This window comes from Puntigrus tetrazona, chromosome 16 (assembly GCF_018831695.1).
Source record: "Puntigrus tetrazona isolate hp1 chromosome 16, ASM1883169v1, whole genome shotgun sequence".
Lineage (NCBI taxonomy): Eukaryota > Metazoa > Chordata > Actinopteri > Cypriniformes > Cyprinidae > Puntigrus > Puntigrus tetrazona.
The window spans coordinates 23959520-23980498 of NC_056714.1; positions in this window are offsets into that span (position 1 = coordinate 23959520).

Here is a 20979-nt window from a genome sequence, read left to right on the forward strand (position 1 = left end):
GGGGAATTCACAGTCAATGTTAGAGATGGGTTAAAGTTCAGGGGATACCAACTGTATTTCCCCATTACCAGGGGATATACAACACACTAAATACATAACAATAGTTGAAAGAAAGAATTGGAAGAATATGGTGGTGTTCAGTGTGTTTTCGCTAGGTGTTTACTGGCTCAAATCTAAAGAGTCTACCTTATAGCTTAGAAAAATAATAGCACAACTTTTTAAGATTCACAACTCGTCCATTTAGTACTGAGAATGTTTTTTGAATTCCAAATCAGTGCAAAGCAAAAGTGCAATTTAAATTTTAAGAAAAGAAAATAGAATTCAGATTTCAAAAAATAAATTCATGAGTCTAATTTAAAATAGGAAGGCAAACTTTGAAGATTAGACAGAGAGAAGGATTGATGCTTTGAGGTCAGTACCAAATTGATCTTCCTTACATGTGCGTACGTTGACCTTGCTTGGCATTTGTATTGCACCCAGTGCACTTTACATCTTTGATTGCGTCCCCCTGTGCCATTGTGCCATCATCATCATCATTACCTGGTGTCACCACAATTTTAAAGAGGCCGGAGAATGTATAATTTTCAGGACCTTTAAAAGCCTCTTTTGTAAATCAGCATTACTCAGAACATAAGTAATACGGGTCAGAACTAGAAAAACAACATCCTGAGAGCGAACTCTTGTAGAGTGCTAGAGGCGATTACCATATGCGTGTCCACACAGAGTGGCAGATGCCCATTGGATATTCCTAAATGAAGGCTTTGACCTTGGCTCAGCCCTCGCTTAGTTCATTAGCTCCTGGGCTCTTATCTGCAATAACGCTATCCAAAAACCAATATACTCACTTTGTGCAGAGTGGGAGCCCACAAAATATTACCATAGAAAATGACCGCCATTGGAATCCACCAAGGGCAATTCTTCCTAGCCCTTAGTACACTGACAGAGACACAGAGAAAGAGAAAAACAGGGATAATGCCAGGTTAACCATCTCATATAGACTGACCCTTGTGTATGTGCAAGAGCTACCCTTAGGGGTCAAGGGGGTGCAGTGGAGCTAAATAAATGAATAAATCAGAAAGGGAGGAGAGCGGAGAGACAGTGTGTGGTCGATAGCGTCAAAAGCAGATGACAGATCTAAAAGAATGAATATTGATCTGAGAAGGGCCTGCGCAGGGTGACCGGTGGGAGGTCAGGCTATGTAATTAGAGTGGTGGAAAGCAAAAAGCACTTCTCTCCTCCTCCTAAACACAACTTCTCTTGTACAGGCATGTATGAGTGTGAGTGAGCTTGTGCTTCTGTCGTTTAATAGCTGTTCTGGGGAGTTTCAAAGCAGTTGTATGTATTGACATAGTAAAGAGATACTTCTTTCAAAAATGAAAAGGCTGTAATTATGTAGTTGCCCTCATGTAATTCGAACAGGAAGTTCAGTCCCAGTTAATATTAGGTGGACTTAACTACTACAGCATGTACCTGCATTTAAATTAATTATTTGATACAGTGCACTTACTATGTGCATACATGTTTTTGCATTGTACTTATTTAACAAAAATACTTGCATCTGTAATTAATTTCTGTAAATACATTTATAGTTATACTGTTTGGTGATACATATTACCAAACCTGTCTGTAATCATACCTGTATCCCACCCTAAAGCAGCAAAAATTATTTGTAATACAGTATAAACACAATTAGTACTTATTCTGTTTTATGTAAATAGTTAAAAGGGCATCTAAAATAAACTGGAACTATTAGTTTGGTTGCAGTATATGTACCTACATGTACTTACACAAGAAAGTACCAGTAATAAAAGGTTACTACATGGGATATAGGGTTAGGTTCAGGGTAAGTACCTAGTTATTACCTAGTTATTATAATTACTACAATAAGTACGTAGTATGCACATGAGGAAAAGCACTGCAAAATAAAGTGCAACCATTAGTTTTTCCATGCAGTGACAATGAATTGGGGAAAAGAGCTTTAAAGCATAACAAATATAAATGTATCATAAAGACTGAATGCATATAGAAATGTAAGGCATTGTCTATTACCATTATGCATTAAAATAATGCTTCACGGTTGACAGTAGCTATTGACAAGGGAGGTACAAAAAAATACAATAGAAAGTCAATGGCTACTGCCAACTCCTTGGTTACCAGCATTCTTCCAAATATATTCTTCGTAACAGAATAAAGATTTTTAATGGTTTTAAAACTTCATTTATTAAGAATATTAAAAATGGCGGTCAGAATAATGTTGTGTTTAAAAGAGGATATAAAAAAGTTTGAAATGAAAGGGAAAGTGAAGACAAATGATGAAGCGTTTTAATTTTTTAAACACAATTTTAACAAAAATGTGGTAAAAGTCAGCTAATACAAAATGAATTATCAACCTGGTGACTTAACATGTTGCCTGATAAAAATCCAGGACCAGGTGGAGTTATTTTTTTCCAGGTGTCTTTTTTGTAGCAGCATGTGAGTGGCATGATATAAACCTGTGTGCTGTTAAGGGAAAATTATGTCTGAGTCCTTGAAGTGTTACATCTGATGTTTTTATGGTTGGGCTGCACTCTCTCTTTCCCTGCTTTCACTTTCTGTGTCTTTCATATTCTCACTTTCTCAGTGGCTTTTTGTGTTTCTTCTTGATATGTGTGTGTGTGTGTATTGGATATCCTTGCATGAGTCTTTTTCAGTGGAGGGTATAAGGTTGATTTAGTGCTCTGTGACTCCAGTAATGGATCCCTGACAAGCCCTCCAATCTTCAGTCCGTACATCCCGTGACCATTACCAGCCGCACACTGTCCCAAACACGGCAACATGGCCGTTACCGCCCCAGGGACATCTCATTGTAAAACGAACTTGGGATGAACCCAGAACAAACATAAATAACATCTTTCGTCTTCCTCTTCTTTACTCCTCCCCTCCCTACCGGCTTGCTGTAAACACACACGCAAGCGCACAAACATGCATCCAGTCTGGCACACTCATTAGGGCAAGAATCCCACAAGCTTAAGATGTGCAACATTTAAACATTGTGCATTTTTGTACAACCGAGTTGTGCCACCTCTCATTTTTTGACATTATATTGTCCCTACACACATCGTATCTACAGCACAATGACAACTACAACTCTTCATGCCGCTACCTTCACGACCACCATCGTTTTGTTTGTGGCAAAGTCCCGCTAATGATAAACCATCACAGTTTAGCCCTATTTATATCTTCCCCCACAGACCAGTCCTTAACACACAATGCCATTATTGATAGGCCATTGCCATTAGCCGTGTTTACCTGTCAGCTAGCGCCTCGTTAATGAGAGAGCTTTGGGAGGAATAATGAGGAGACTGCTAACGACTAATGGATGTTTACAGCCACTTTCTCCTCTCTAACATTGCTAATGCTAATGCTAACAGCGCAGCTACCACAGGCCAGCCGCACCGTTTGATGGCGCCGTCTCCAGACGACTGTGCAGACGACACTGTGTGGTGTTTAATTGGGGGTGTGATTGGACCTGAAAGTTTGCAATTATTTGGACAGTTGAACGGAGTGAGCAAAGGGAGTGGAGTGAGTAGTAGGTTTGGAAATAAAAATAATGTTTGTTTGCAGTCACGCCTTTACTCTAATTTTGGGATGATTTTGTACATTTGTTTTAAATGGGATTAGTTACTAAAAAGTCGGGGTATTGTTCGAAGTAAAGTCTTGTAGTCTCGTAACACTGTGTCAGATAATTTTTACTAAGGAATTTGGAGCTCAATGAAGGCTTGCATAAATTGTATAAGCGTGCTGTTTACTAAAATGGGATGATTTTGAACCAGAATTTTTTCACATATGTTTCTTAAAAGCATCCATGGATGTGTGTATTTATATATACATATAAATATGTGCGTACTGTATATATAGTATGCAAGCATAATTTTGGTCATGATTAGTTTCACATTAATGGTCTCTAAGTTTGCAAGGACATGATGCAAATTACATGATTTAAACCAGAATTAGCCCGGGACGTGTTCTTTTTGTGTTTTGTGGCTACTTATGATTTAGTGTATAGAAATTGTGAAAGAAAAATAACTAATTGTGTGCAAATGGCATTTTTTAGTTAATTTATATATATATTTTTTACATATTTTTTTATATACTATCAATAAGGATACATCTGCATTTAGCTATTATTTTATTTTAGTTCCACTAGTACATGTCCACTTGGCATCACTCACATCACCCACATTTTGCTCTGTTTTATTTGTTGCTTTTCAAGACAACCCAAAAGGGCTGCACCCATACACCCAGCACCCATTGCTCCAACACATCTAATAATCCGCAGTCTCATGCTCTACACCACGGATGCTACGTCCCATCGGAGATGGGCTCACTTCAGACAGCCTTCACTTGCCCTGTGCACTCCTCTGAAATGGGAGCTGATAAACACAGAACCCCAAGGAGTGTTTGAACCCCACCGGTTGGACCTTATCGCTTGGGCACTCTGTTTCTGCACTAATTAAAACCCCCTCCTCAATGGCAGAGTTGGGAGGTACAATTACGGCAGAGGCCTCCGGAGCCTCATCGTGTCTCTATTAAAGGGGCGCGTTCATTGTAATGATGCTGGAGTTTAATTACTTCCACGCGGCAGACGTTGTAAAACACGCTGATAAATGGGCCAACACGATCGTGCATCATTATTTCTCCCCGTGCACCGGCCTTGTTAGAGCGATTATGAGCTGTGGTGCTGCAGGAGGAGGAGGAGGAGGAAGAATAGCATACCTGTGCTGATCTAATACTGAAGAAGCCAGCGGCAGAGATGGAAAGGCGGAGATGATGCATCAGTAATTTAGAATGAAGAGCAGAGCTGGTCCGTCCCTCTCCATACAAGTACGTGGAGAAAAGTTACGAGTTTCCACACTCTCAAATGCTTATCTAGCCGTCTACACCAAGTCATGCTCTTGCATTCTCACACACGCTGTATGCCTTGCGGTCCCTTCGCCACACTGCAGTAGCAGACAAACAAATGTACATATTCAAAGTCATTAATTATGAATTTTTTTAAGGTGTATGCCCAGTGGTAGGCCCACCCTGATTAATCTTGTTCCCTGTTCTTCCCCCATGCTTATTAAACTGCTGAAGCAAATATCTTGCATGCAATAAATCCCCCCTAGAGCATGATTAATCAAAAGCAGTGAGCTGAGGGGTGCTGGCAGGTGGAGTTACAGTGTTAAATCACCTGCGTGGCTGGATGAATGGTCCTTTGGTAGAAATAAGGAAGGCTTGTTGGGGTGATGGGACATACTGGGTTGAAGTCTCTGGTCAGCCTTTTGCAAGTCACCCAGTCAGGGATTGTAAATTCAGTGTAGGACTCAGATAACAGATTCTGGACAAGTATCTTGGTCACAGAGTTAAGTGGTATTTTTAATGCAAAATAAATAAAAAAAAGCTTACCTTATATTTCCTAAAATTGATTTGATCAAAAATATATTATAAAATGTAATTTATTCATATTATGGTAAGGCTGAATTTTTTTAGCAACCATCAGGGTCACATGATCATTCATTCTTATATGCTGATTGGTGCTCAAGAAACATTTTTCATTATTATCAATTATACAATTTTTTTTATTTCTTATGTTCACCAATGCTGTATTTATGTGTATAACATTTTGTTTATTAATACGTTATTTTGTTACTAATTAACGTATTAATACGTTTAATACGTCATTCTAATAAGCTGATACAATGCTCCGGAAGCATTTTGTATTGTCAGTTTCAAAAATATGCTATTTTGTGGATGCACTGTTTCATGTTTTTCAAAATGTTATGATATGTATATATTTGAAATGTGAAAAAAAACAAAAAAAAAAACAAGCCTTTAATTTTATAAAACTGTTACAAAAATCAATGTAACGTTTCAGAATCTGATTTAATTAAAGTGAAGTGAAGGCAGTGTGTAAATGAAGTGTCTTCTGGCCAGGTATGGTGACTTATATGCAATGACTTTTACTCAATAAAATGATCAATTTCGTTCACATATTTTTGAACAGAAGTCTCCATAAAAGACTCAAACCGAACCCAGTTCTCTGTAAATAATCTGAGTATGTATTCATTTTTATTTATTTATTCAATGAATTTAATTAAGATGAATGATGCATATAAGTAAAAAGTTAATCAGCTTATTATATATTAAATATTATCAAAATTTTCTATTATTTATTTATTTATTTATTTCATGTTCCATAAAATCTATTGACTGAAAAAATTAGTGACATCTGTTTTTGCTTCTTAATGCTTTCTTGTGCCATCTTCTTTTATTCTGCACTTTCTTCTCTCCTGTCAGTGGGTGTGATGGTCTTTGACGGGCGGTTTAAAAGCCGTGGTTATTTGATGCTAATTCCATTTTGTGGTACATTTAGATATTTTCCGCACACTTGAGTGATGGCAAATGTCAGAGACGCATGGCTATGCGAAGCACACTGAACAATCATTTACTTACCAGTGCGTGCTAAATGTGCATCAATATCCTCTGAATATTTAATCAAGTGCTAATTACTGATTAGCAAAGAGAACCTGGTGGTAAACCAATTATTGCAAAAAGATTTGAAGAAAGGGCCTGCTCTCTGGAGGAAAAAAAAAACTATTGAGCAGCTTCCAGGCAGTTGCTGAATTAATCTTATTTAGCGTTATCCTCGTATGTACTGTAAGTGTGACGGTAACAGTGGGACTCCGTATTCAGGCACCGAAAAACCTCGTTTGACTACCTGGTGATGCAGTTCGCTCCAAAGAGATGACATGAAAATGTTCCCCAGCGAGTCCGTACAGCAGCAAAATGCTAGGCTGTTCAGAGCTGTTGTTCACAGAGGCTGTGCATCTCCCTCGGAGAAGCTGATTATGGGTCGGACCTGTCTGGGCCCATATGAGGTGTCTATGAGCTGAAGCACACTGCTGGGACTGGAGAATTAGACCAACACACACTGCAGTAATAGCCTGCATGAGTGAGAGAGCTGAGATCAGGCCTTACATATGCATCTAGTTCATGCTTCACCTATTACACGCTGTTCCTCGGCCTCTCTAGTGTCTGGTCACGTAGCAGCGGTGTGGAACATGGCCTTAGATAGTTTGTATGTGCGCATGTTTTAGCGCTAGGGCGTGGTAGAAATGTTAGTGAGTGTGCTTTGAATATATGTGCGTATGTGGGTGACATGATGGAGGGCATGTTGCCACAGCGGTGGAAGCCACGTATCTGGAGGAGAGGTAGAAATTGAGGGTTAGTTTTATGTTAATGGCTGGGAGGGTTACGCAGAAGTCTATTGACAGTTAACATGCCCTTCAAGGTGTTCTTTGTGGTTCAGCAGTTCTGACAAGTCGAGGGGCCGTCGTTTCACCTCACCTTTATTTATATGCTTGACTACTCTTAACATTATGGAACACCAAAGGGTCTGGTTATTGGAAAAGGAGGGGAGGCAGAACTCGTCTTCCCGCTCCAGCCAGGTGTCTCGGACATGGGGGAGGGAGAATTGGAGGGGAAATAGGGAAGGAAATTTGGAAATGAAATATGAAATCTGAAAGTATATATTTTTTTTGTCTGGCTAAATTATAGTATAAAAAAAAAAAAAATAAATAAATACATTTTACATTGAAGATTTTTTTATAAGGCTAAAGTCAAAAATCTGTCCATCTATCTATCTATCTATCTATCTATCTATCTATCTATCTATCTATCTATCTATCTATCTATCTATCTATCTATCTATCTATCTATAAACAGCAGTAAAGCAATTTTTCGATTTTAAATTGTATGGGGTGACTAAACATGCACATAGCCATTTTCATGTCATGTCACAAGAAAACCATAAAACAGAAAAACCCTCTTTAGACCATCATGATGGTGTGTCAAAATGATTTAATAACATTTTTATATTTTTATTTGTTTTTGAAACTCCGTTAAAATGCATATTTTTTTCAGGTCAAGTGGAGTAACCCTAAGAAAGCATATTGATATTCATGATTTAGAAATGTTTTATTTCAAAAATAGATCTATTAAAACAACAATACAAAGATTTACAAAATTTGCCACGTTTTAAACTTATTTCAAAAGTTTTTAACCAGCCTAGACACCCATATTTGTCAACTGTAAATTTTCTTGTAAAATATATTCGAATAATCAGTTTTATTTACAGCTTTGAAAAATATTACATAGCCAAGTGTTTTTAGCTCTTTTTTTTGAAGATTTCAAAACCTTTAATCATCCCAGACACAATTTTTTCATCAGTGACCCTAAAGCAGGTGGTACACAAAGCGTGACGACTACAGTAAACAAAAGAAGAGCGTGAGGCGAGAGAACTTACACACAGAAGGATTACCAGAGGGGTTTCGTTTACAAAGCTCTTTGAAAGGAGGTCCAGACAGTACATTGGATGGTGGATTGGGACACTGCATGTTATTTTTTTCTTTTCCTGTTTATTGAAATGTTTCATGGTTTCCTCGAGCTACGGTGTCTGTGTGTCTGTGGGGCACACGGGGGCGTGAGGTGCCTCCCACCTTTTTGACAGCGTGGCGATTGTGCGGGATGTGCTCTGGGTGTTAGACAGATACACTGCGCTTTTCAGTGTAATCGCTTTGCCTTTAACGAACAAGTGCGGTTTCATTCACCAGCCGTAGCTTTCACATGCTTGCATGGGTAGCACCGAGGCTAACATGCTTAAAGTTGTGTTTTTTTGTGTGGGGAGTCTTCTAGTGGGGCTTAGTTGGGGGGTGCGTGTGCCTTCTCAGGGTTCCAGAGCTCCGACAGACTTTCAGGAGGAAAATAGCAGGCTGTAGAGCACATTGAAACCATTTTTTTTCTTTGTAGGCAGTTCTCTCCGTATGTAGCGTGCATCCCTCAGGGGCAGTGAGGTGGGGGTGTCAGTAGATCCCTCATCCCTCTCTTCTTTCTGTCTTTCCTCTATTTCCCTCTTCGTCCTGGCGTGTACTCCGTTCCGCCTGATTCTCTCGGAGACCCAGCGAGTGTGACGGAAGCGAGAGGCGATCAGATGGGCACCCTTCTGTGAGCAGGGCCAGCTGCTGGGAGGGAGATGGAGGAGGGTGAAGGAAGATGGTAAAAGCACCAAAACAAACTATGGTAAAAAATTCAGAGCAGAATATCACCTGCTAGTTAGTTAGGTATGCCGTTTTTGCAAATTTGGGCCCAACATTTCTTTTTAATTTCATGTTTTCTGTTCACCATCTACAATAGCAATAAAATGTGTTTTATATATATATATATATATATATATATATATATATATATATATATATATATATATATATATATATATATATATGTAATATAATCTAAACATTTATTTAAATTCTTCATGTTTCAAATTTTTTGATTGTTATACTGATAATGTTATATGATAATATAATTAAAAAAATTTAACTGACTATGAATTTTAAAATAAATAAATAAATATGAAGTTATTAATAAATGATAACAATATCTAACTGAACACATCATCTTATTTAATCTACAAAATTTTTATAAAAAAAAAAACTAAATGCCACTTTGGCAAAAATTCTGAATTATGAAAGTATAGCTGCTTCAATGTATAGGGTAAAAAGTAATTTGTACACCCAACTGTAAGGCATTGTTTCGAGGCAGACGGTAGTTTCCAAATGTAGGGTGTCAGGCAGTCTCATTTTTTCTTTCACTGCTAAAATGGTCTGCCACCTGAAAAAGTCTGTGAACCAGTGTTTTAGAAAGAAGCTAGAGAGCAAAAGACCTGAAGACAGAGAGAAAGCAGGAGGGGAAAAAAGGAAAAAACGACAGAAAAGACGTCCGCAAGCGAGAGATTCAGTTGTCGCTTGGGGGCCGGTCTTATCCCTTTAGCTTGCAGCTTTCTTAGAAAGAAATGCTGCCGTGAAATCACGTATAGCGTGGCGGGGAGGCCCAGGACCTGAAGAAGGGATGAGCTGGGGATTAGCTTGTCCTGGCAGGATGTCTGTGATCCGAGGGAGCTCTGCCGGCCAGCGTGTGCCCATCGCTGTCCGGCCCTCAACGAGCCACGCGCCACATATCGCCTCAAATCCCTCTCCTGCCGTGGGCCGCATGCTCTCCTCTGTCAAATCTCTTTCTAGCTTGCTTTCTTCCTTTGTGATCCTGTCTCCGTTTCTTAGCTGTTCCAAGAATCTCCTAACAGTATGTTTGTCCCTTATTCGCTTTGTAATTTTCGAGTCTGTTAATCACTTGTGAATGCTTATGTGAAGGATGCTCAGCTCATATATGTGCCCATGCATGCACCGTCCTGCTTCTCATCTTTTGCCTTTTGTTGTCTTCTAGTCTTACACTCAAGATGGAGTACTTGGACATGCTTTTCATTTGCCAGTCAATACCCATTGAGCCTCTTATGAAAGGGAAATGGCAGTTAGTTCATAATGTCTATGGTTGATCAATAGCACCTGCTATGTTCAATCCCTGTTCACCTCTCATGCCCTGTCCACCTCCTGAGCTCAAAATGCCCAATTGCCTATCATGATAAGATCCTGGAACCTCGGGATCCATTTTTATTATTGCCTTTCTTTAGGTGTTAGAATAAAAAAGTGAAAGGGTGTTTGTGAGATATTTTTAGATGGCTGTCATTGCATCATTTTTTAGCCGTGGGCTCCAAGTCTGTATTTAGTAGGAAAAGTGAGGCATTAGAGATTATATGTAGGTTTGTTCCTCTTGAATTTTAAGCGGGTGACTCAGAAATATTGGACTCAAATTATTTTAGATTTATATACTTTTTTTTTTAAGTTTGTTTATACTTATGAAAGAGATCTTGAGGGGAAGTCATTGATGTTTGTCAGTTTCACATATTTTGTGTACGTCAGGAACAAGTTAAAGCAGGTTTGAGGCAAATCCATTAAGTATGTTATTTGTATGCACTTATTGGTGGCTAATTCTAAAACTGCTTCTAAACAGATGAAACAGACCAAAGAAAAATTACAAGCGAGATCAATGACACAGCTTCTGAACACTTCCCATGTCTTCATTCGGTCAAAAAATGCTCAAACTTTTGTTATAGTGCTCAAACCGAAGACCATTCTGGTGTGCAACTCCAAGGTCATCTGTTCAATTCCCAGGGAATGCATGAATTGATCAGATGTACACTGTAAAAAAAAAAAAAATTTCCAAAGACTATTGAAGCATTTTGTACAAGGAAACTTCATTTCAGTATTTCTACTTGTCCTTCTATAAGATCACAGACTTCTAGTCTGTAAGTATTTGCATGTTGTCTTTTAATATCTCATTTGTTTCTTAGACACCAATAAGGTGAATTTCTCCTAAAGAAAAAAATATTATACATGTCTCCTATAGGTATTATCTCAAACTGCAGACAGAGTGCTTTTGTCTATAATCAAACTGTATAATCTGAAATTTGCCTAATTATCTGAGCAATACATGTGATAGCTCTGTGCTCTGACCCTATGTGACCAGCAATATCATTATGTCATTTTTTCCTCTCTTAGGGAATTTTAGTTCTGGGCACTTAAATGAAAGATGACAGAAGAAGTGCATTAAATCTGTTAAAGTATAAGAGCACAAAACTTTCCTCAGAGGACACACTCTACACAATACAAAAGTCTACAGACTGAGGTAAGTCAAAGAGAATTTTTAAAAGGTTATACCTAAAGCCGAGAGGAAAGTAAAAACAGATTAAGCGGAAAGAAAGGCAAAAATGATAAACATCCTATCCCAGACTCCCTAAAACCAACAGGGGCATAAAATGGTGACGTTTTTCAGACTGGCCAGACGGTTGGCCCACCGTCAGACAGCTGCAGTTCTTTCTCTCTCTATCACTCTCTCCCTCCCTCCTTCTCCTTTTAGACCTGCTTGTTCAAAGCGACGCTGGCTCTTTATTTATGTGCAAATTTGCTCTTAGGCCCTACGAGGGTGGTGCGCATGCTGAATCTCTCTTTTCGGGGCTTTAGCAGATTATCCTCTCACTCTCTTTGGTCCCCGTCGCCCTAAGCCCGGCTGCCCTGACCTTTTGTCATTGAGACTTTTTTTCTTCTCCTTGGTGTCTCTCTCACTCTTTCTCTCGCTCTGCCTCCCCCTCCTCCCAGATGCCACAGACAGCAGCCAATCCCCCCCCAATCACCACTCTCCATACTCCTCAAAGAACCATTATATCACTCACTCCCTGAACAAAGACCCCAGAGGGAGAGAAAGAGGGTGAGGGAGAGAGAAAGAAAGAAAGAAAGAAAGAGAGGAGGCCAGCAGCTCAGCTCTCCTAATCGATAAGAGTGGCCCACATGGAGCTTTGAAAGCTAATCAATACTTTCTTTTTTCTCCTCCTTTTTTTTTTAAACCATCCGTTTTAGCTGCTGACTCTGACAAAATGTAGCGATGACGCTGAATTAGGGAGAAGGGGAGGAGTAGACCTCTGATCTTGGGATATGAAAGCGAGAGGACAGGGACATATAAAGAAATAAATGTGAATGTCTACATGTTTAGAATCCATTTTCCAAAGCATTCTGATTTAATGATTTAGCCATGTCGGATATGTTTCTGGATCAACATCCTTTGTTGATCCTGCAACCAATGCATATACCTGATGGTTTATGTGAAGGAGGGCGCAATGGGCTTAAGGTGGCATTTAAGACTGCACCAAGGCCATTTTTCCATATAAATGGTGTCGGTTGTTGGTTGATCCTAGAACCAGCCTACATTTTTACTGATTTGAGAGCCAAATAATGTTTGCTACCTTTTAAAGGTTTGGGGTCTGTGCGATTTTTCTGGCCGCCAAGGCTGCATATGTTTATTTAGAAATACAGTAACATTGTAAAATATCTTATTGTCACGTCTCTGGACTTTGTTATTGTTTTTGTCGTGTGCCATGTGTTCCGTGTGACCTACTTTAGTTAATTGTCTTAGCGTTTTCACCTGTGTCTCATTTATTAAGTAATTCCGTTGAATATTTAAGTCCTGTGATTTCAGTTCTGTTTGTCCGATCTTGTCTTTATGTGCGTGTGGTTATTATCCTGTCTGCCTGCCTGCCTGCCTGTTTATTTCATCTTAGTAGATTAAAGCGTTTTAGTTCCTTTTTATGCTCGTTGTGTGCTCTCCTGCTAACCACACCCGTGACACTTATTATGTAAGTTGTGATGGTAAAACAGAATTTTTAGCATCCATTAGTCTTTATTGTCATGTGACACTTAAATTATTCTAAAAATTAGTTCTTATCTTCATCATCTTCTTATATTTTGAATGGAAATAATGATACGTTTATATTTTACCATATTTTTTGCTCTAATAAATAGAAAGTTCAAAATTAACTTGAAATTCCTTTTTTTGCTACATTTAAAATGTCATTTCCTATTATTTTGATCAGTTTAATTTATCCATTCTGAACAAAATAAATATTTTTGATGGTAGTGTAACCACTGTGACTACATTTCTACTCATAGAACATTTGATTAAGTCTTTATAACATCACAAGCTACTTTTAAAGAAAAGGTTTGAATCTTATGTATTTTTATTTCTTTTATATGACTAAATCTCAAATTATTTATACGAAGGCCATTTATCATCTGTTTACACATGATGTTTGCTGATTTATTTATTTTTATTTTATTTTTGCATTTTAAATGAATTCCACTGTGTTCCCACCGCTCTTTCCATTTTGTTGGTTTTAATGCAGTCTACTTGGCAAACTCTTTGGACGTCTGATTTTAACGATTCTTCTTTAGACATCAGCAGGTTCAAGAGCAGGTTAAATTTTCTGGCCCAGAATGATATTTTTACTTTTACATCAGCACCTTCATCATATTTCCTGACCTACCCTCTTTTCTGGGCTCCTTCTAAAAAGTCTCTTCAAGGCCAAACAGTCAATATATACACATTCCTTTGATTAATTATTCGACTAAACTATTGAATAAAATAACACAGTCTGTGTGCTTCTGCCACTGCACGTGCGCATGAAGTGAGCGCTGAAAAGTTTTAGTGTGGTAAACGAAGTGTCCTCTACCGTTCCACAGCAGCGCATGCTCTCTCACACACTCTCGCAAACAGGCAATGACCTGAATTTGCTGCTCGACTGCTGTGTAATACTCCAGCTGACAAGACCCCCCTTGTAGCTAAAGAGAGGACACTGTTCCCATCCCCCTCCCTTTCGCACTCTCTCTCTTTCTCATGCTTTTTTTTCCTTCTCTCTGTCTAATCTGTACAGTTCCCACCCTTCTGAAGCTACCTCCGAACAATGTGAACGCGCACATACGTGTGGGCCAGCCGGTCTCTCGACGACCCGGCTCGCTCTTCACGCTTCTTTCTTTCTCTTTCATTCCTGACGCGTCTGTGAACGGACAGTGAAGCGTGGTTCTAGAACGAGACCATCGAAGGAAAACAAGTAGCTTGTTTATTTGCACAGATGATTGTGTACTGGATGTGGTAATTAGCTTTCGCTTCCAGCTTCTCTTGTTAATTTGTTGAGCTCGCCACCTCCCAGTCTTTATTAGTTGTCTAACAAGGCTTTTTCATGTAAATACAAGCCCATGAAACGGCAATTAACCTCCCAAATAGGTATAAACCACTGATCAGGCGACAGGATATTGACAAGGCCTTACGCGGCCCAGTTAGCGCCCAGGAGGGGGGACAGAAGCGAGAAAAGGAGGAGGAGGAGGCAAAAAGGGGGTTAAGAAAAAGAAGGAATAAGCAAACAAATCCCACGGGTCTTTGTTTGTTGTGTCTATGGCAGGCCTATTGTTTTGCTCCCTGTTAAACTTTGACCTTTAGGCACGAGAGTGGGAAAATTGAATTCTAAATGACAGATGGAGGCAGAGGGATTTCAGAGGGACATGGGAAAGGCGTGAGTTGAGTAAAAGAAAGAGAAATTTGGGTTTGGTGATCATGTGCTGTGGTGCTGGATCAAGTTTCTTTCACGCTCAAATGTGCCTGTAATCGTGACACTTCCGTTCTTGTGTATGTCCTTCGTGGTGTTGATTAGTGGTCAGTCAGTGTGGGTTTTCAATGGGTGATGACAATTCATATGCACGTGCCTCTGCAAGTTTCCTTCATTTAGCAAAGGAAAACCAGTCTTCTTATATTGAAACATATTGTCTTTTATCGAACATTTCTCTTTACAAATCCACAGTTCGCAATTTGTGACTAGCGTTTTGTTCTCTCTCTGCACTCGTCACCACTTGCACAAAGTAGACATCTTTCGTTAATTCGCCGAGACACCTTCTGCACATGACTGATAAGTGAGAGAAAAGTATTGGATATTTATCTTACAAAAATGCATGGATTTGCTACAGGAGGGCTTTATTCATCCCCTGGAGCCATGTGAGGGATGTTTTATTATGGATGCGTTCACTTTATTTAACATCTTCTGAACTGTTTACAACAAACACCCGTTCACTCTCAGGGAAAGGACAACAATTTTTAATATTAATATTATTGGATTTGTCAATACACCTAGTCACAAACACCTAGGATGTTTCGAGGGTGAGGTAAAAACAGCCTAATTTTCATTTTTGGGTAAATTAACCTAAATGTTGAATCCAGATTTTTTGTGTGAGATCTTCACTGTCTGTGAAAAACATATTTTTAATATGATATAAGCATATAAACACGATTTTTAAATGTTACTTTAATTAAATGTTAACAAATTAGTGTCTTTATTTACTATTATATTATTATTCATATTTTAAATTAATTTAAATTATATTTTCAGTTTTATAATTTTTTTTTTTAAAGAGACTTTTAAAAAGAATTGTTATGTGTTTTTGTATTTTTTTAATTTGTATTAATATTTCTAATTAGCTCTATTATTTTAGTTTTAGCAATTTTATTTATTTAATTAAGCATTTCTAATTTATTTTTCTTTTTTTGTTAAGTTTCATCATATATTTATATTTCAGCTTTATGTTGTAGTTTTAGTGGCCTGTAACAGCAGTGCTCCAAACTAACTTTGTGATATTTGAAAACAGATAAATTTTAAAGTGTTTATTGGACATTAAATCTCAATAGCCAAATATTGTATAATTTAATAAACTGACCAATATACATTGTTCTGCTGCAGTTCTTGACAAACCCCAAAAAAACTATATATATTCATGTGCTACAAATGTGATACAATCCGCAAACCTACCTAATAACTCTCCATTCAAATCCATCTTTCTTGTGTCTGCCATCCTCAGTTCTCCAGCACACGAGGTGACAAACTGCACTGGAGCTGCTCTGGGATCACTAGCTTTACAGTTCTCAGCTGTCGTGAGATAGTTGGATCAAAATGTGTCCCTCTGTCAGATTTACCCATGCTTTAGTGCAAAGTACAACCCCGATGCTGAGAAAAAGGCGAGGAGGAGAGCTTGAAAGTGGGATTTGGAGGGCCACATAAGCGGAGGGAAGGTGGGATACCTGCAGGCCAGAGGATCAGATACTGCTGTCAACTGCAGGAGAAGCCCAGATCTGCTGTCTATCAGGCAAATGTTGGAGATAGGGAGGAGAGGGAGTGAGATGGAGCTTAGACGGATCAGGTCTGGCTGTCTGTGTGGGCTGGATTGAGGGAAGCACGGAGATGTCTAAATGGAGAGTTAGAAGGAAGACAAGCAGTGACATGCAGCAGTCAAAGTGGAAGAGAGGCCGTGAGCTCCGAGATTTATCAATTTGCAGTTAGACAGGCAGATAAAGATAGAAAGAGAGAAAAAGAGTGAACGAGGACGAACTGACATTAAACTGTTTGGTCAGTCAGGGTGATTGGGACGTTGAAGAGCCTTCACGCAGGATGAAAGGATGTAAAGGCAGCAAAAATGAGAAAGCAGGGTGATTGAAAGAATATACATGGGGATTCTGTCATTATTTACTCAACTTCTTGTCATTCCAGAGTCATATGCTGTTATTTACTCTCTGGAAGGAAAAGAAGAGAGGAATGAGGTTGACGACATGTGGACCAATGTGTGGAGAGGAGAAGACGGGATGGAGGAAGAGGTATATAGGAGAGTGGCTGGGAGGTTTAAGGTGTCTGTATGTGTTGGTGTCGCAATTGGTTAAGTGAGAGGAACAGGGTTAAATTAGGCAGAAAGAGGGATTGCGAGACCCTGTCAGGATGCTGACCACTGCTCCAGCCGGCTTGGAGAGCAGACCTGGCATGGCCCACTGCCCCCCAGAACCTACTGTCAGCCCTCATGACCACACACACACACAAGAACACACACTCATACATTCACACAGATGCAGGCCAACGAGAAATCAACAAGGACCCCAGGGCAATACATTTAAAATAATTGATGGATAGGTAATCTTACACACACATACTTTTTTAGATTCACACTTCTGATTAATTTAACTAAAACTTGCTTATGACTTATTTCCCTTGTATAATTTTTCTTGTATAATTAAATGTAATATTTATTATTGTCATTTAATATTTAATATACATTCTTTGACTGACGATTTCATTGGAAGACTTGAACTGACTTATTTATTCATTCTTAATATTAATTTATATTAAATGTTTGACTCATGATTTCATTTGTAGATTTAAACAGAATTTTTATTTGCAGATTTACATTTATATTTTTAAATTGATTAATTAAAAGTTTTTGTTTTATTATAGAATTAAATATAATTTATTTTATAGTCAATTATAATGTTTATTATTTTAATTGTTTAATGTCAATTAAATTATATGTATTATTTTATATTAATTATATGATTTATTGCATTATTTTATTTTATCATGACAATATTAATTCTGTGATACCTTATTCCATTGCTAGACCTAAACAGACTGTTTTGTTGCAGTCTTGCATATTTTATTTCATTTTTTCTTTGACACAATTACCACTGGGGGTTTAAAGTTCCTCTTAACTTTATACTTGTGTCAGAGTTTACTTTGGATTTAGTACAGATTAAAGTTCTGATTTGACTTGATGAAGTTCAGACTGAGGCTTTGTTAAATTAAGCGTCAATAAGAGGAGCTGCAGTGAAACGTTTTGGCAGTGGGGGGGCAGAGCAATTTAACATTAGCATTTCATTTAGCATATCCTGTGACACTTCAGGGGTTACAAATCGCATTAATAAACGCTTAATTACTTTAAAAGAAATTCCTCGGGCATTAATCGAATATTAATTACTGCTTATCGTTGTCTTTTAGTCATGCTTAATTGCATGTTTTTTCCCCTTATTTGAACTTCTTTCTCTTTCTTTTTTTTTTGTTTGGAGACCAACATTGTGTTTCAAGACAACAAAGAAAGCTAATGTAGTCGGGCGCTTTTTTATTTTAATGTTAGCCAACCGTATTTATCACGTTTGCACTAAACAAAAGACGATTTCCATAAAACAATGAATCAGTTTGTCTTAAAGATGAATTCTCTGAATGAAAATTTGGGTGGTAAAATCTAAATACAATAGCGGAAGCCTTTCAAGAAGTTTATAGTTTTTCACTTAGCTCGCAAAGGTGGCCAAGCTAACCTTCTGAGGAAGACGGCAGCGAAAACATGCGGTGTTGTGACTTTTCTGGCCTCGTCGTCGCACACTGAGCGTATAAGCGCACACGCTGCTCAAAAATACAGGGCTCGGGGTCTCATCGATGGACTGAGTCTCTCAGGGCAATCTCTCTTGATGTGTACACTGTGGCGTTTAGCCCTGTAGCCCCGACGGCCAGTGTCCCGTTCCACACGTATGGCTCATAATTCAAGCTGATTGGCCATGCTTGCCACAGGGCATTATTCTGACCCGTCCACTGCTGTAAATCACTGTGACTGGAGAGAGAAGTCGGGGGTGATGAGGCGTAGTTTCCTTTATTTTGTGTGGAGAGTGTCAGCAAGATGATAAGCTTCTTGTTTTACGCCGTTATGTAACTTTGATCCGTGTTTCTCTCTTTCTTTCATGTACAGTATGTGAATTTATGCCTGTTTTCTAGACATTTGTGCAGCTTTTGGTTTCAAAGTTTGACATATGAAGAGGATTTGGTGTCGATTGTGTAGCTCTTTTGTCTCTCTCACTGCCAGTCTGTGCCCTGAGGGCCATCATACCCCCACAAACTGTCTGTGGTGCTAGTGTCATTTCAGACACTCTTTTGACTTTTAAGTTCGCAGTTGAGCAAAGTATGAGGACAGATGTTTGGAGGGTCTTTATTCGATGTCTTACAAAGTGTTTGAAAACACTCCTTATTGGGAAAAAATGCTTTTTATGTATGAAACAGGCAGACAGTGAAGGGTTAAATCATTTGTTCAATGTTAAATCTAAATGAGTCACACCTTTCAAGCTGTGTGTTTGTTCATAATGCACAGCTAAAATCATAGAAAGAGAATTTGCAAGTCTCTTTTGTTGTCACAGTTTGTTCAGGGCTCTGTGTTAAAACCTACTGAACTGCCTACAACTTAATTATGCAGTCTCTTGAATGAAACAAGTAAATAATACGTGAAAAAAAATTATAAACCGTACATTACCTTTCAAAGTATTGATGTCAGGAACATTTTTTTTTTTTTTTTTGCAAGAAATAATTGCTTATCACAGGTATCTCTGTTATAAGTATACAGCGAACCAGTGTTGCCAGGGTCACGGTTTTTCACACAGTTTGGCTATTTTAAATATACATTTACGGGAAAAATTACAGAGCTGTGCATGTCACTTTTTTTTTTTTCAACCGCTATAAATTATAATAAACACACAATTACGATTGAGATTTGGATATTTTCATAACAATATGTGTACATATGAAATGCTAATTTGTACAGCAATACAAAAAATTTGCACATTTTAACAACAGTAAACTGTTTCACACGACTGCAAAAGGAAGTTATTACGGTACAGTTTTATTACAAAAAAAGTGTACTATTAATTTTATAAATTGTCTTCTCTAGCATGATGCTAATGTTAGGTCCCGTTCTTATTCATAATCTATTTTGTCATAGAAGGTCACAAGAAAATGTTTTGTTGTATTTATTTAGATACATTTTCACTTTTTTATATTTTTACTTTTTATCCCACACCAATATTTTAAATGTATGACTGATAATTTAATTGTATTTACTAATTTACTTTATTTTACAGTTAAACATATTAGTTGCTTAATAGCGTGCATATTACTAGAATATTAGCACATATTAACGTCTTATACATGACCTGATAACAACTACCTCCCTAACTGTTAATAAGCAGCAAATTAAGAATTTATTGAGAGAAAATCTGCAGTTAATAGTAAACAAGTATTGCCTGTTCTAAAGTGTTACCCTAATAAAGATTTTTTTAAATATTCAAAATAATTAAAATCTGACCGTTTTGTATTAAATTAAAATTTCTGTTTGTTCTATTGTTGTTTCTTTTCTCTTCCGTCACCTGAAATAAAATCAATTATGAGTTGAGTCACTTACACAAGCTTCTGTGACCATTAGGATGCGGTCTATAAGAGTTCAGTAGGTTTTGGAACAGCGCTATACAGTAGTCTTCACAAACACAAAGTTAAAAGCCTCTATATAATGATGCATAAACCCGCAGGAAGACTTCTCTTGAGATGCAATCAGGGCAAAGTCTTTTTCTATACTGCAGGACTCTGCACACTAATAGTAAGGGACCCATTCCCAGGCTTAACCGAAGAAATTACCCAGTTCTCAAATGAGCAATAATCTACACATCTCTCCTTTGGGGTTCCTGAAGAGGGAAGACAGGAGAGCGTCTCGAAAAGAAAGCGAGAGCAGAAGCGTTAGAGAGCCAGCTAGCAAGAGTGTGAGAAAGAGACCGAGCTCACCAGCCAGCGATTATCCTCTAATTAACACTGATGTCTTCCCCATGGACAACGTCCCATTCCATCAGCACGCTGGCACGTCTTAATGTTAGGCGCTAACTGCCTCCTTCACATATGTCAGTCCTCGTTAAGGGACTCCGCTATGCGATAATGCCCTCTCACTTAATGGCTTGTAAAAGATGGTTAACACTTACAATTTGGCGTCTGTTTCGTGTCTGTGCGAGATGACACGCGAGCTATGACGGAGGACACCACGGGGGGACATAATTGCATGGGGATAGAGCAGA